The sequence below is a fragment of the Protopterus annectens genome, chromosome 3.part1 (genome assembly GCF_019279795.1).
Source record: "Protopterus annectens isolate FY-2018-M chromosome 3.part1, PAN1.0, whole genome shotgun sequence".
In the NCBI taxonomy this organism is placed as follows: Eukaryota; Metazoa; Chordata; order Ceratodontiformes; family Protopteridae; genus Protopterus; species Protopterus annectens.
The window spans coordinates 1,516,024,569-1,516,041,386 of NC_056732.1; the positions used below are offsets into that span (position 1 = coordinate 1,516,024,569).

General features: G+C 41.1%; 1 protein-coding gene across 2 annotated transcripts in view; it reads left to right on the plus strand.

The window, feature by feature from the left end:
- The window catches only part of AGAP3 (ArfGAP with GTPase domain, ankyrin repeat and PH domain 3), a 2,466,462-nt gene that overhangs the window by 1,244,214 nt on the left and 1,205,430 nt on the right, over positions 1-16,818 (plus strand). The window lies entirely within an intron of this gene.

Consider the following 16,818-nt stretch of genomic DNA (forward strand, 5'->3'; position numbering starts at 1 on the left):
AGTGTCTGTTATTCTAAAAGTGTATTAGTTCTAGTTTAAGCACTTGGGCTTCAGGCCAGTTATTTTACATTAAGAAGGTTCGTGGTCTGCACTCTTGTGGGAGGAGAGGCTGGACTCGGCCCTTCTGAGCTGGGAATTTCTGGTTAAAGGCCTATAGTGCCTGCATATTTGAACTGTTTCTTACTGAAATTGGTACACCTTGTTTGCTGTAGCATAGACTAGATCCAGGCCTGCTGAACCTAGCTTTGTTTGTATGCTTGTTGTTTGTTTGCTTGTTATTTCCCTGAAACGCTAATTCCACCTAAAACGCGGCTTTTCAGCGCTTCTGTGGATCCCTAGTGATATCTGCATTGCTTACTGTACTTATTTCCTTGTCTCACTTGAAAGAAAGTTACTGTTTGTCCTTTTTGCATTTAAGTTACCTGTAACACATTGCATTTAAGTTACCTGGCACTTGCTCACTAAAGCAATTATATAAGTCAGCACTAAAAAATTAAAAGCACTACACCCTCACAAACTCGTACCTTGTTCCCCATTGGAATTCCCAATAGTATTCTAGCATGTCCAAAGATCAGTTGTCAATCTCCTCTCTGGTCCAGCTGGTGAATCTGGGAATTTTGAGGCAATGTTACAGATGCCTCATGTACACAGACAATCCTCTCCTCCTCCCAACAAATTCCAACACATGTGAGAGATGCAACCATATAGCCAAACTGGAGGCTAAGCTCTCTCAACTCAGTACTGGCGTAACCAGTTAGGAGGAGAAGGAAACCACACTCACTACAATTCCAGTCTCACATAGACCTACCACGACAGCAAACCAAACACATAAACACACAAAAACATACTCGGAGGCTCTAAATAAAAATCTGCCTAAGCAGCAGAGACCTCCAAAGCAGACACCCAAGCAACCGCTACCCCAAAACAAAACACGTGCAACACATAGCTCACAAAGCCAGTGTGCCGAACAGTCACAGCCCTTAAGGCTAAACAACACACCTGATATACTTGTAATAGGTGACTCTATCTTCAGGCACACTGACGTCCCGCTCACCAGGCTGAACAAGGAGAAGGTCACGGTGAGCTGCCTGTCGGGCGCTAGGATCCGCCACATAACACAAGCACTCAGGTCACTCCAAGGCAAGTACAAATATGACTCAGTCATTGTCCATGCTGGTGTGAATGACCTGAGACGTACCTCCCTGGACTACAGGAAAAGAGACAGAGAATCTCTCTGAGCATGTAGCCCAGGCTGGTATGACCCTGACCTTGAGTAGCATCTTACCCTCACCAAGAATGATGCCACAATATGAAGACAAGATGATCAATTTCAACAATTGGCTTAAGTATTGGTGTCATTCAAAGGGGATCCAATGCTTGTCAGCCTGGGATGACATGCTCGACAAGCCACGATGCTTCACTAGGGACGGCTTGCACCTGTCACCCCTGAGTTTTTGGATATTGGCAAAAGCTCTTGCTACCCCCATAGTGCCTTTTTTAGGCAAGGCTCAGAAGACAAACCCACCTCCATAGGTATCACAAGGGATAAGAAACTAAGAGTAATGCTACTCAACGCCAGAAGTCTAAACCTCAAAATGCACGCACTCGAAACTCTCCTTAGCATGGAGAACATCGATATCTGTGCAGTAACAGAAACCTGGTTCAAGGCTCCCGAGAGCACCCCAGCACTACCAGGTTGTACCTCATACCATGCTTTTCAGCCCCAAAACTTGGACCGGACCACAAAAGGAGGGGGAGTATCAATATTCGTCAAAGGTACCCACACCTCCAGGTTGGTGGCACAGCACAAAGCATCAGAGACTATCCATGTGCAACTAACAGTGGGTAAAACTGCCTTCCAGTTTATAGCCTGCTACAGACCACCCTCCCAAACCCAGGAACCCCACTCGGCCTTCCTGAGAACACTGGAAAATATGAAGGTCTCTCCAAACTCCATTATATTGGGCGACTTCAACTACCCAAACATAGACTGGGAGCATTACTCTCTCCCACAAGAGGGGAAAACATACTGGACCTGATCATCACCAACATGGGGACTCTATGCTCCAGACCAGAAGAGTATCCCTCACTGGTAAGATCAGACCATGAACTAATCTCACTGGATATTCACATCCCGACCCCACCCCCTGCCCAGAAAACCACAGTGAAAAACTTCTCTAAAGCAAATTTCACACTCCTCAAAACCGAGGTGGAATCCTTCAAAGCCCCCGGGCCTGTGGAAAATACGGCCCAGACCACAGAATCCTTTATAAACGCATTCTATGAACACCTTCAGGAATGCATGGATCATGCAATCCCAAATAAAACCAAGACCCAGTCCTCCAAAGGCAGACGTCCTGTCTGGTGGACCCCAGCCATAAACAAACTATACAATAGAAGGAGGAAGCTACTACATGATAGAGCAAAATCCCAAAAAGGGAAGGGATCTCTGATCAGTATTAGCAAAAAACTACGGGCACTCATAAAATTGTCTAAGGCCAGCTTCGAAAGAAAAATTGCACAGGACACTAATGATAATCACAAGGCTTTCTTTAGTTATGTTAGGAACCTGGGTGGGAATTCCCAGATATGCTCAGAATTAGTCCAAAATTACAAAAAAATACACCAAACCCACAGACATTGTCAACATCCTAGCTGACAGGTTCAGCGCAAACTTCTCCCCCCCCCCCCCACCACCACCAAAAGGGCAAATATCTATCCCAGCCGAGTGCTTCCCCCCTGACATCTCAGATGCTCAGGTAAGAGCTGCCCTCTCCAAAGCAAAAAACACAGCATCAATGGGACCAGACGGTGTCCCAGGCTGCGTCCTACATGAACTCCAAGAAGAGCTAAACCCAAACCTAAAACTACTGTTCAGTCTCAGCCTTACTACAGGATATGTACCCAAAGAGTGGCGTACAGCAACAGTGGTCCCTCTCCACAAAGGTGGTGCCTCAACGGATCCTGGAAACTATCGCCCCATAAGCCTGACTAGCTTGGTCTGCAAAGCTATGGAAACGATCATCATGGACCTCATAAATAAAGATATTGAGGACCTACAGACACTGGATCCTACCCAGTTTGGCTTTGTTAAGGGCAGATCCTGCCTCTTAAACCTGATTGATTTCTTTGAAACAGTCACCAAGGCCATTGATGAGGGGAAGGTGGTCCACACAGCCTACCTGGACCTCGCAAAAGCCTTTGATACAATACCCCACTCTGGCATTATAGATAAGCTCACCAGCTTAAATATAAACCCCTATGTCACTAGATGGGTTGCAAATTGGCTCAAGGACAGAACCCACATGGTTAGAATTGCTGGAGCCATGTCAGACTCCAAACCAGTTACAAGTGGCATCCCACAAGGCTCAGTCCTGGGACCACTCTTGTTCGGTATATATTTCTCGGAGGTACAGGCCAACACGGAAGGACTGTGGCTGACTAAGTTCGCAGATGACTGCAAACTGGGCGCCATAATAGACTCTCCAGCCGACACAAGCATCCTCCAAAAGGGCCTCATAGAAACAGACAACTGGTGCCAGAGCCATGGCGTCAAGCTAAACGCTAAAAAGTGTGTAGTTATCCCCTTTGGCAAAAACAAAGTGCCCACAAATTACCACATAGGTAGTAATCCATTAATTACAGAAGTAGTAATTGGGGACCTGGGGACCCAAGTTGATAGCAATCTCTCATTTGACAACCACGTGGCCAAAGTGGTTAGAAAAACATTTTATATAGCCCACCTAATCATGAAGGGATTCACATCTAGATCAGGGGAGGTCATCGTGCCTCTTTACTCATCCCTCATCAGGCCCATAAATTAGTACAATGCCCCTTTTGGGATGTACCTTACCAGACACCTGCAGCAACTGGAAATACCCCAAAAGTACCTCACCAAGAGGATCAAAGGGCTCAAACAGATGCCATATGCTGCCCAGTTAAAGATACTCCAGCTCTACTCAGTGGCATAGCGCCTGCTCAGAGGCAATCTGTGCCTGATGTATAAAGCCATATCTAACCCGGAATTAATGGACATGCTGCACCTCAGAAAATCCAAATCCCATTGAACTACGCGCTCGAGAGACTTGAACCTCAGCACTGAAATAAATAGGACATGCTGGAGGGACAGATTCATAACCCAGAGGCTCCCTTCACTCTGTGATAAAATCCCAGTCCAGGTTAGGCAGAGTCCCTCATTGACTCTCTTCAAGAGGAATCTTGATGAGTGGATTGAAGATCGTAGGTTTACCCCGGCTATCACTTCTGTGTCACTGTTAGACAGAGGCACAGTATACTAACCTCGAAAAAGGGCATAGCAAATTAATTTAAAATGGGTGGCGAAAGCCAAACACACTCTGGCTAGGCTTATAAATGCCCTAGGGCAGATAGCCTAGTATGAACCTATGAACTTATGAACCTATGAACCTAAGAAAAAAGGAAACTAACGAGCAAAACCACCTGGACTAAATGTACAAACTGTTTCTTCAAAGGGAATGAGTTCCAACAAGGGAGGACCGATGACAAGGAGCCGAGCAGCAATGAAATAATGTAGTCTATCATTGTTAATTTATCTAAATATTCATTTTCACAAGTAGAGCTACTTGTTTTAAGTAAAGGTTTAACATTTATACCTTTGTATGAAGGTAATATTAATAAAGCCTTGACTGAAATGAGGTTATTTGCCAGGAATATTAATCTGATGCTGTTATATAAGAATGCTGGTAACAGCAACTGCTCAAGCTTGAAAAGAAGAAGTACTTTTGTACCAATTCATACACCTACAGTCAAAGCTTTTTTAGAAATGTGTGAGCAAGACTTGTAAACCTTGTTTTTTCAGAAGCATGGAAGGTCAAAATTTTATAATTTAACTGAAAGTGAACAAGAAGCTTTACATAGAACTATGCACATGTGATTGATATTATAATTAAACCTGCTGATAAGAGAGGTAAAATTGTTGCCATGGATGTGGATTTATATAATGATTTAATTTGTAAGCTTTTATCTGACACTATTACTTTTAAGTGTGTGAACGTTACTGTTATCAGTAATGTTATTTACATAGTGAAATAATTTTGTATGATTTATTGATGGGGGGATAATCACCCCTGATGAATATAATTATCTGTACATTGCTCAACCTGTTATTCCATTTATATATGGTCTACCTAAAATACACAAGGACTTAAATATACTGCCTATGAGGCCGATTGTAGCTGGAAGTAAATGGGTTACTGCAACTACATCTAAATATCTGGAAGAGCAGTTAAAACCTGTGTTAACATTTAGTACAAGTTTTATTAAGGATACATATAAATAAACAAATAAATAAGGAAACAAATGACACAAATAACTTCAAAGGAAAAGGTGCATGCAACTGCTGCTACAGTGTGTTATGAAAGATGTAGAGAGGTGCATAACCACAATAATGTATTTAGGAGTGACAACATTTATCGGAAAGAGGAGAAGAAAAAAGGATAAACAGTCCAGTTACTCTTTGTATTAATGTGAAAGAAGAAACTATGACAGATAAAAGTTATGCATATCCCCACCCCATTTTCTGTTTACTGTGCCCCTGTTGTAAAACCCAAATAAATGTTGCAAGTTGTCTGCTATAAATATTATGTGATACAGTAAAAAGATGCACTTAAACATTTTATCTATTACATTTTATGTTTTAATAGATAAACATTGATTTGATTTGAGCTCCTAAGTCCAATATTCAAAGATTGGTTTGGCAGGTTGTTTGACTGATTTCCATAAGAGTATAACTGCAGGGGAAGCCATTGTGGTGATTTTATTATTAATATTCTTGGTAAGTTTAAGATGAAACATTCCTAGGATATTGGATTATTTGGAGAGAACAGTGTTCATAACTAATGCAGATTCAGCAGGAGACCAGATTCCCACGTTACTTTGCTGAAACACTAAAACATATTTTGTATTACGGTACCAACTACTCAATACAGGATAATGTAGACTTGCCATCACAACATCATTAATAGGACAAAACCGACATTTTTGATTTATAAAATAGCTGTAACGATAGTAAATTAATTTGTTGAGAATGCCTGTATGCTGTCCCCTTTGGAAAAATTGGAGAAAAATCAAAAACAAGGAAAATTGCAAATGCTTGCAACAGTTAGCACAAAGTGAAGTAGTTGACATGAAGGGGAAGATGGTATATATAGAAGCTAGGCAAGAATAGCTTCAAGGTAATTTACTCAAGTGTAGAAGATAGAGCAAGAAGGAAAAATTTGCTCCTCACTGAAATTTTGAAAAAGTTGGTAGGAGTAACCTCTTTGTGAAAAGACTTTATTCAGAAATGGACTGGAATGCCTGCTTAAGAAATATTACTAATCTATGAACCTATGCAGTTGGGAATCACTGCACATCATGAAGACATCTGCTACTTATCATAGGTTGCTACTTGGCTAACAACCACTAAGGACCTTACAAGTCTAGCTGTGTACCCCAAAACATTTTGGTCCCAAGTACCACAGGCATCTATATGGAGGGGGCATGTTAGTAGGGAGGTAACTAAGTATTTGTGTGTGTGGGGGGGTTAGGAAAATACTTTTCTTATTGGTGGCCTGTGTCCTTAAGGAGTATGAATGCCAGACTGGTTCAAAATGTGCTACTTCCCATCCAGTTGTCAAGGTTTTGTTTGAATAGGGTCAGGGATGAACTCTGTTTTACGTAGATTGGTATCATATGTGTTTCTCCAGCACATTCTGTTTGTCACAAGTGAAGCTTAGATCCCTGGATCTAGTATTTCTGGAGCTGTTTGTTTTGCAGATGTAAAACAGATCCATCAGGGCTGGGTCTGAGGAAGCCCTTTAACCCAGGCAAAGATCCACTCTCAGCAACCTGTAGGAGATCAAATACAGAGACAGAACCTTTAGGCACTCATTATAGGACAGGGTATTCATGCCCTGAATTATCCTGGTAAGAAACCTTTTTGGGTGTTTCAAGTGTTGCAAGTAAATGCCAAAAAAAGGACATTGTATTCAGTGATAGGTCTAATAAGGGTCAAGTAGAGTGCTACTATAACTTCCTTGTACAGCTGAAAAGGAGTTCATCAAAGTTTGTAAATGCATGGGAGGTCCTAAAAACCTATCTGAAATGATCACCGGTGTCCAGATCAGAAGGTGTGTTAGCATGTTGTAGGCCAGGAAAAGATTATATGTACATTTGCAAAATCAAATTAAAAGACTCCAGAATGAGAGAGAGAGTAGCTAAGAGGAAGTTGTTTATGTGTATGAAAGCAGACTTTAAATGAGTATGTAGATAGATTAGCTGACTTTAGGAGGATAACAGTTAAACATGTATAGTTTGACAAAGCACTTAAGTCACAAAAAGTATCTGAGACAAACACTGACTCAGCAACAGGTGAAACAGGGGTGTCTCAAAGGTAAATAATCTTTGGGCCAAACTTTTAACCCTAAAAGAATACTAAATGTATTTAGGGAGTTTTTGTTTTTGCATGAAGGAAAGGGGAGGAGAGTGATTGTGTAATAGAGGAATATGCACCTGTAAGTTAAGCATTAAACAAGCAAATGAACCACTAGCCCCAATAGAAGTAGATGAGATCAAAGCACAGGTTAAAAAAAACTATTTAGTAAATCACCTGGGGAAGTTGGTACTACTACAGAGTTCTGGTTGCAGAGAGGACTAACACTGATGGAAGCATGGAGCCAAGTATTTAATCAAGTGTTGAAGGGGGTCAGAAATTCCTAGACTATGAAAAAACAATCATCTGTTTTATTCTAAAAGAAGGCAAGGGTCCCATTAATCCTTCATCATATTGACCAATATTGGTTTTAAGCATGTTTATACAATAATTTATGTGGATATTGGCTGCACAACTGACATTGATTTATTTAGACTACTATTGGTTTACTGGGGGAAACAAACTTATGATGGTGTAATTAAAACCACTGTGTTGCAACAGGATGTAAAATACAAGGATGGTGCATTGGAGGTAGTCAGTTTTATGCTGAAAAGGTGTTAGACTGTGTGAGATGAACTTTCTTGAAAGCAGTAATTAAGAGTTTCAAATTTCCAGGGAAACTGATATAATTAGTATTGGCTATATATAAAGGATCATTGGCTAGTGTAAAGACATGAGGTGGTTGACAATCATTTAACTTACATAGAGGCATATGAGGCAGGGTTGCCAGTTGTCTCCAACTTTATTTCCTCTATGTCTGGAACCCTTGGAACCCAGGATATGAGCATCCAAAATCCAATATATTCAAGAGAGGCACCTAGAGGTCTGCATTTAGGACGACAGCTGTCAGGTCTACCCATGCATTGTCTGATGAACCTTGGAGGAAAATATGCATTTTTTCCAAATATTTAATCACATAGATTGTAATGAAGGAGTTGGAGCTACATTGAAGAATGCCACCAGTCAGTGGAATTATTATCTACATAATTTAGGTCATTGTTGAATGAGTAACTGAACTTGTCAACCTTTAGTGGAAACATTTTACATTTGATGACTTTGGTGAAACATTATGATTTAAGGTCAAGACAACTATCATTTTTCTCTCAGCAGTTCAGTATGTCAAATCATTTACCTTTTAACATTGCAGATGATTGGGTTGTTCTGGCTGACAGAGATGAAGGAAACTACCCTAAGCCAGTCAAAGACTTGAGCTTAGCCCATTTTAGTAAACTACCATCTTCACATTGGTCAGGATAATCTATAACTGTGAAGCTTGGGAATAAGACAGAGTACTTTTGAAAAAACTAAATTGGAAGCTTGGTATATAAAGAGTTAAGAATCTTGTATTTGTAATTTGGTGCAAATCTTAGGAGACTTGCAGATAACAAATGAAGCTTTGAGATTCCAACGGGAGAGTATCTTAAATACTTGTTGATTGGGAACAGTATGGTGTAATATGAAAGATGGTTTCATCACTAATGTTGTGCAAGGATAAAGCTGATTTTATTAGTTCTTGACCAGTTAGCAGCAAGTTGGTCACAGTTATAACGCGTAATGTTGGCCAAGATAGAGAAGTACACTGTGATACCAGTAAAATGCTTCAGTGGGAGAAGCACTGATTCCAGTTTTGTAAACGGGATGGTACAGTTCAGTGTAAGCGAATTCTAGAACACTGATTTTTCCAAAGAAATTGCTGAACTGACTTAAATGCACTGTGACCCATCCTGTATTGAGAATGGTGGTGGGGTGATTGTAATGGGTGTCAAGTCAGAATATTTATTTTTAAGCATTAACTCTGATAAGCAGAGAGAGAGAGAGAGAAAGAGATGACTTTCTTTTTTCATGAGTTCAAATTCAGGTTTTTAAGGAAACACTCCAGTACCATGAGGTGTCCAATGGATTCTAAAATGGAAAAAGAAATTGAAAGATAACCGGATACGTAGAGGGAAAATACATCATTTGTTACTCCTTTTAGTTAGACATTAAGCCTGTACTGAAATTACACACAGCTAGGTTATAAAATGGGTAGAAAATGTTTTTCTTAGTTAACAACAGAATGCTTAACACCTTGTGGTTTATTTTGACTTGATGTATTTTTGTCTGTACATATTATTTTTCTTTTGAATCTTTCTTCAGCTAGGTGGGATTTCCACAAAATGTTTAAGATCTTGAATAGTTTAAAACACTATCATGTTTGCAAACAGTCTAATAGTAGTATTTCTTTAAGAGGCGGAGTTAGTAAATGAGGTTTAACTCAACCAAACTAAACTGTTTGGTATTAGTCAGTAAGCAAGTGACGTCTGGTTTGAAAGTAGTCTTTAACTGTCTTTTAGTCTTGGTTTAATTTATTCTGATGATGTCCTTGACTTGTAAGGACAAAAGCAGGTAATCACAACACCAGTACAGGACATATGAACCACGACGAAGTACAGAACAGCAAAATAACCACGTGGTAACAAAGCAGGTTTATTACACGGTTGAACGCTTTGTTCCCTATTCAAGGGACTTCTTCAGAACAAAATTTTAGGACACTGATTTTTTCCAAAGAAATTGCTGAACTGACTTAAATGCACTGTCATGGTATATGTTATATGCATTCTCATTATATGGCTAAGGTTTGAATAAGGATTTTTGATTATGTACTTATTAGAAAAATAAATTTAATAAAAGAAGGGATACGTCTTTTCTGTATTTAGGAGTCACAGGTTTACAGTTTCCAGATGTGAAGGATGTCAGGATGACTGAGAAATAAAACAGAACTTGAAGAGAGAAACTAGGAAGGGTCTAGGAAATCTCCAAGAAGGCTTCTACAAGTTTCAAGTCATCTGGTCCTGATTCTTTCTGACATTGTAGGTGTGTAATTGAAGAAAACTTTTTCAGCTGATATAGATGAGGCAAGAAATGTCAGTCTGTTCTTAGTTTACAAGAAGGTCAAGGCCTGAAAGGCAGTCACAGGTTTCACCCACTTAAATATCTGAATTGTATGTACAATTTGCTAATTACCAAACTCAGTAAAATAGTTATTTGGTGGGTTAACTGCATGCTTGAATGTGAATTTTTCAGTATGAGAATCTGGCGGTATCTGTCCTGACTATGACCCAGATGTCCCAAGTTCAATTAGCTGCTAATCAAACTTGGGACATCTTGGTACAAGGGCTTTATCGTTTTGTGACATTGAGCTGGATACTATAGCTAAGATAATACTAGGAAGTTCTTGAGAGCCTTTATATATTAGCTTTGTAAGTGATGATATTAAAATCAAAAATACTCAGCCTGGGGAGTCCCATAGATCTTAGTAGACGGCTAAGAGTTTGTTGGGAATGTGTGGAGGAATCCTGTCTTAGCTGTACTTGTTCTTTGGTATCAAATCCTTTCAGTTTAATGGCTTTAACAGCTGCTAAAGCTGATCATTGACATACTTTGGTAACAAAAGCATTAGGGGTATCCATTTGGTTTTTGGAGTCATATGTAGCCAGGAATTTCTTTCAACTTTTACTGCTCTAAAATAAAGAGAGAGACTTTTCAGGCCACGTCCCGGTGCATAGCAGCGAGAGGGAATAACCCAAAAATACCTGAAAGCTGTCATCTCTTTCAAGGGGGGAATGTTAACTGTATCCCTCCAGTTAGGTAAAAATCGAAAGTAGAAAAAATCCAGTGGGAATAGTGCTGTGATTGAGGCACTTAAATATTGTTGCTTACATCTCTGAAACAGTTTTCCAAGGATCTGAAGGTGTATAAGCATTGCTGTAGTACTTGGAAGGAGTTGACCTTGACATTTCTCTTTGTCTCACTAGTACTTGGAAGGAGCTGACCTTGACATCTCTCTCTGTCTCACTAGTACTTGTTAGAAGCTGATCTTGACATCTCTGTCTGTCTCACTAGTACTTGGAAAGAGCTGACCTTGACATCTCTGTCTGTCTCAGTATTTTTTAAACACCTTTTTTAAATTATCACTTAAGACATAGGCAAACGTACATTAACAGAAAACAAGCCATTTTTAACATTTTTTTCCATTTAAGTGCAATATACATCACATATATTTTCTTTGCTACTATCATCAGTCTAACATTACAAAAAAAAATACTGAATTCCTGCCTTCCCTTAAACCTCACTCCTCCTCCTCCTGAACATTGTACTGCATGTGTTGTTCCTACAGGGTCCATTTACTTCTGTATAATGTGCTCCTTCCCTTTTCTAAAGATTCATTTTACAGTTCTTTTATATTTTTTATAATGTTCAGTATCTTTAGTTCTTGCCTTTAGGTCTTGTATCAGTCATACGTCACACATATGCTCACACATAGGGCATAAATGTGACATATGGATGCATTTACCGGGAACTTCTTTGCGGTTAGTCTGAGCGTCATCATCACCTTTCACTGTTCTGAATACCTAGCCATCAGATAAGGGCCCCGTTAGGATCTATTTTCTTCTTTTTTTGGTTATCTGGGGTTCATGTCATCCAAGAAGGTAAGATGTCAGTAAGGGAGGCAGATTCCCTATAAGGATCGTCATGAACAGCGTCTATTTTGTTTAGGTGCTTCCCGCAACCTTACCTCCTGTAGTATTTGTAAGGTGTTTGTGCCTATAACTCTTAGAAACCTGTTGCCTTCCCTGGCCGTCTATCTAGGGATCCAGCAGCTTAAACAGTTAGTCCAGGGTAGCATGGAGGAATCGATTAACTTTAAGGGACTACCATTAAATAAGAAGCCCAAGAAATCTATGCTGGATTCTTAGGCTGTCCATCCTCCACCGGATATCTCTCTAGAAGCTGGTGATAACTCTGTAGGCCATGCAGTGTCTATTTCAGATTCCTCTGCCATGACTTCTTAGGAGGCTGGAATGGATCCTTCCTTTCACACATCCTCTGAGACTTTGAAAGTGTCTGTTCCAGACATTGAGGGGGTACCCTGGTTGGCTGTCTTGGGGGGGGGTCCTAGATGGATTCTGCAGATTCTGATCAGGGAAGAGGTTCAGGGTACTCTTACTGAATCTCATCAGGGGTCAGAACCACTGGTGTTTGCTAGGGCTGATGTCCCTATGAAGGAAAAAAATGGAAGACTGAACATTCCTTTGTATGCCCTAAGGACCCCCCAAAGGGAATGTCAGGAGTTTACTCAGGACCTGTTTAATGCCTTAATGGCCCTGAAGCCTCTCCAACTTTGCCTACTCCACCTTGGACTTCTACTCCTTTTGAAGGCCTATGGAACATGATTCCTTGGATGAGGATTCAGAGTCTGATGAGGGGTCTCATTCTTCTCAGATGTCTTCTCAGTTGGCTTATGCCTCTGAAGAAGAGGAATCCATTAGCTCTGATTCTCCTTTGGAGTTGTCTTTTGGGGACACAGTAGCCAGAATAATGTATTAAATGTGATTCTTCTCAGGTGTTTGATATCCAGAAGAGGTGTTATGATTTGCTTCAGGTGGACATGCCTAAACCTTCTGCAGCACCTCCTGTGTTGGCTGCCTTATTAGACACCTTTATAGCTGCTTCTAAAACTCCTGATTCTCAGTCCCCTGCTCCTAAGAAACCTGACAGATTCTATAAGGTTCCTGAGGATTGTCAATTCTTATTTAAGTTTCCTTCTGCTGATCCTGCTGTGGTGTCAGTCTCCTCTGACAAGCCTTCTACGTTTTTTCCCCTCTACCAAGCTCCTGCCTTTGGATAAGGATCATAGGGCCATGGAGATAATTGGAAAAAAAAGGTCTGTACTGTTGTTACCTTGGCCTTTAGGGCCCTTAATTACCAGACCCTTATGACCAGATATGCTCTGGCCTTGATTGTTCAGGCTTGTTGGGTTATTTCTAAACTCCCTGATTCTGAAGGAAAGTCCGCTTCTCTCTCTATTTTAGGCTCGTAACTCTATCAAGTGCAGCTATGATGCTGCTGCTGCCTTTGGCTCTGTCATTAGGCATTACTCTTGGCTTCATCTGCAGGCATTACCTAAGACATTAAGGCCAAGTTGCAGGATTTTCTTTGGTTAATAAAAATCTCTGAGATTGCTGCTGCTGCTGCTGCTATGTTTAAGATAAAGGTAAAGTTTTGCAGGACCTTAAACCTGTTTTTGTTTTCTCCATCCCTAAGTTTCAGAGGAACTATTCTACTAGGTCTGCTTTTGTTCATAGGCAGGCTTGTTGGGCCACTAAATGCAAGAAGGGTGGTAGGTGACCTTCTCCTACCAAGTCTTCTCAGACCCCTGTCACATAGAACCCTCCTTTATCTGACAAGCCTGCCTGTCTTTAACATTTTGCTCCCCCAACCCTTGGCCAGGTTCCTTTGTCCCTTCGGTTCTCCCTCTGTATTCAAACTGGCAACTCAGCACTTCATATTCTTGGGTTCGGTCCAACATCTGGCAAAGTTACTTCATGGTATGGGAGTCTCTCCCTACTTTTTCAGGGATTCCTCAAACTCCTTGACAGCAGCTTCCATGTTTCTCAGAGGTTCTTACGTCCCTGATGGACCAGGGAACTATTCAGCCTGTCCCTTTTTCCCAAGTGAGAAACGGATTCTATTCCAGAATGTTCCTGATTCCTAAAAAGGAGGTCACTTGGAGGCCTGTTCTAGATCTCTCCTTCCTCAACATTTTTCACAAGGTTCCTTCCATTAGGATGCTTTCTCTTCAAACCCTGTTTCCTCTGTTGCCACCCCAGGCTTTTCTGGTGTCCTTGGATCTGAAGGACGTTTACCTTCATAGTCCTATTCACCCTGTTTTCAGGAAGTTTTTGTGTTTCTCTTTTTCCTCTCATTTTCAGTTCTCTGCTTTGCCCTTTGATCTCTCTACTACCCCACGGATATTCACAAATGCCTAGCTCGTATGACTACCTTTTATAGACTCCAAGGCAATCAAATTTTTCCTTGATTAGATGACATGTTGCTTCAGTCTCCTTTCCACGGTTGCCTGTTACAGACTCTGGAGTTCACTATATCTCTCCTTCAGAGTCTGGGGATCATGTATATCTGGGCTGCAGGATTCGGACAGTGCCTGTCTTCCACCTCCAAAGGTTTTGTCTTTGACAGTTTTCTTTCAGTCTCTTCTTTCTTTGCCTGCCATTCCAGCCAGGGAGTTTCTTCGGGCCATAGGATTCATGGCCTCTTCTATTTCAAAGCTCCTTTTTGCCAAACTGCGTATGTGGAAGCTTCAGTGGTACCTCAAGTTAGTTTGGCTTCAGCATTGCCACCCTCTGGATTTCAGAGTGCCTGTTCTGCCTTGTCTAAAGTAGGAATTCAAGTGATGGGTTCAGCAACTTACCCTCAACCCATTTCTGCCCTTTTTGCTTCCTGTTCCCTCCCCAATGGGGGGGGGGGGCTTCCTGTGGTCACCTGAAAGTTCAGGGTCTCTAGCCCCTCCATCAGAGGTCAGACCATGTTAACATCAAAGAGATGAGACTTCTGATTCTGGCCTTTCAGGCTTTTCACCCCATGCTGTCTGCAGACCCTCTGAAGATTTTCACAGACAACACCACAGTGATGTGGTATGTCAACAAGAAGTGGGGAACAAAGTTTTCCATTCTTTGCACGTTGGCTCTTCAAGCTTGGGGTCTGGCTATTCGTTATCAGTCAACTCCTCAGGCAGTGTATATTACAATAGAGCACAGTCTAGTGGCAAACTCTTTGAGCAGATCCAAAACACTGGCTCACAAATGGATGACCCACAGAGATGTGTTTCTAGACATAGGTCATCATTGGGGTATTCCTCAGGTAGATTTGTTTTCCTACCCTCTGAACAGGCAGCTCCTTCTTTTCTGTTCCAGAGTGCCGTGCCATTTGGCATGGAAGACATACCCTTTATTTGCCTTAGAAGGGGATATTTCTTTTTGCTTTTCCTCCTCTTCCTTTACTTCCAAGAATCCAGGAGAAGATTCAGCAGGACTACCCAAAAATATTGCTAGTGACTCAATTTTGGCCAAGACAGAACTGTGTGCATCTGACCAGGGGCAATCGCTACAAATTTACCTCACTGGTTGGACCTCCTCACACAGGACCAAGGGGTCACTCATTCATCCTTACTTGTCCCATCTTCAACTGACTCTGTGGGTGATAGGGTTTTGATCCATTTTAGGCACCTCTTTTCTGAGGACATTTTCAGGGTTTTACAGGAGACAAGAAAACCTGCAACCAGGAAGTCTTGTATGTCCAAATGCAAAAGATTCTCTGTCTGGTGCCATATGCATAGCCATGACCCTTTTTCAGTGGGGATCCCTCTAGTTTTCTGCTATTTGTGTGAGCTGCTCCAGTCTGGTTTGACCTATTCTTCTGTGAAGGCCCATCTGTCAGCTATTTCTGCCTGTCTGCCCTTAAATCCTCTTTTGGCTTCTCGTTTTGAGGCCAAACAATTTCTTAAAGGCATCCTGCATCTTAAGTCCCCAAAGAAGCCTATTCCTCCTCCTTATTTATTTATTTGAAAAATTGACTTGGGCTACTTTTTGAGCCTGCAGTTTCAGCTTTTCTGCAACACTGTGCCTGGGAGACTGTCTAGTGTTTACTATTACTTCTGATTAGAGTGTTTCTGAGCTTCAGGTCCTTATAAACCTTCCCCCTTTTTTTTCTCACAGAGACAGGGTGTCTTTGTGTACTAACCCTTCTTTTATGCCTAAGGTTGTTAATGAGTTGTCCTTAAATCATACAGTACAACTTCCTTCCTTTTTTCCTTCTCCACAGCCTGCTGTTGAGGGGGTCCTGCATACCCTGGATTTGTACAGACAGCTCAGGTATTATTTGGATAAAACTAAGACCATTCATAAGTCTGACCAGCTTTTTTCTTTTCATCTCAGGACTTTGGATTTAGCTGTTTCCAAGCAAATCATATCTTCCTGGAGATCTAAGGCCATTTCCATTTGTTATTCTTTACATGGCAAGTGTCTGTCTACTTCAGTTAGAGTTCATTCCACTAGGGCTATTGCTTCTTCTGGTGTTTTCTTCAAGGGCTTTGACATTGGTTCCATCCTTGATGATGCTTTGTGGTCTTCAGTACATACCTTTAAAAATTATTATAAATTGGATATGGTTTCTGGGGCTAGAGCAGGTTTTGCTAAAATCATTTTGCATAAGTTCGTTGAGGACTCTTCCCAGCCTTCCACCTTCCACTCCATTTTTTGAGCTTTTTGTACTCTTCCTAAGAAGAATATTGCAACAGTTATATAGAGGGACATAGTACAGTTGTGTAAAAGCTTACCATAAAAGTAGATGTCCTTTTCTTTACTGTTGTAGTATTCAGTCCCTCTCTCCATCCCCTGTTTTTCTTTTGGGTATTGATTTCGCTGCACTCCTGGCCAAGGGTCCCCTTCTTCCTTTTGCATTTTCTCCCCTTGAATGTATATAGCCTCTTTTTGTCCTATGGAGCCTATTCTCTACTGGGGCAATTCAATTCT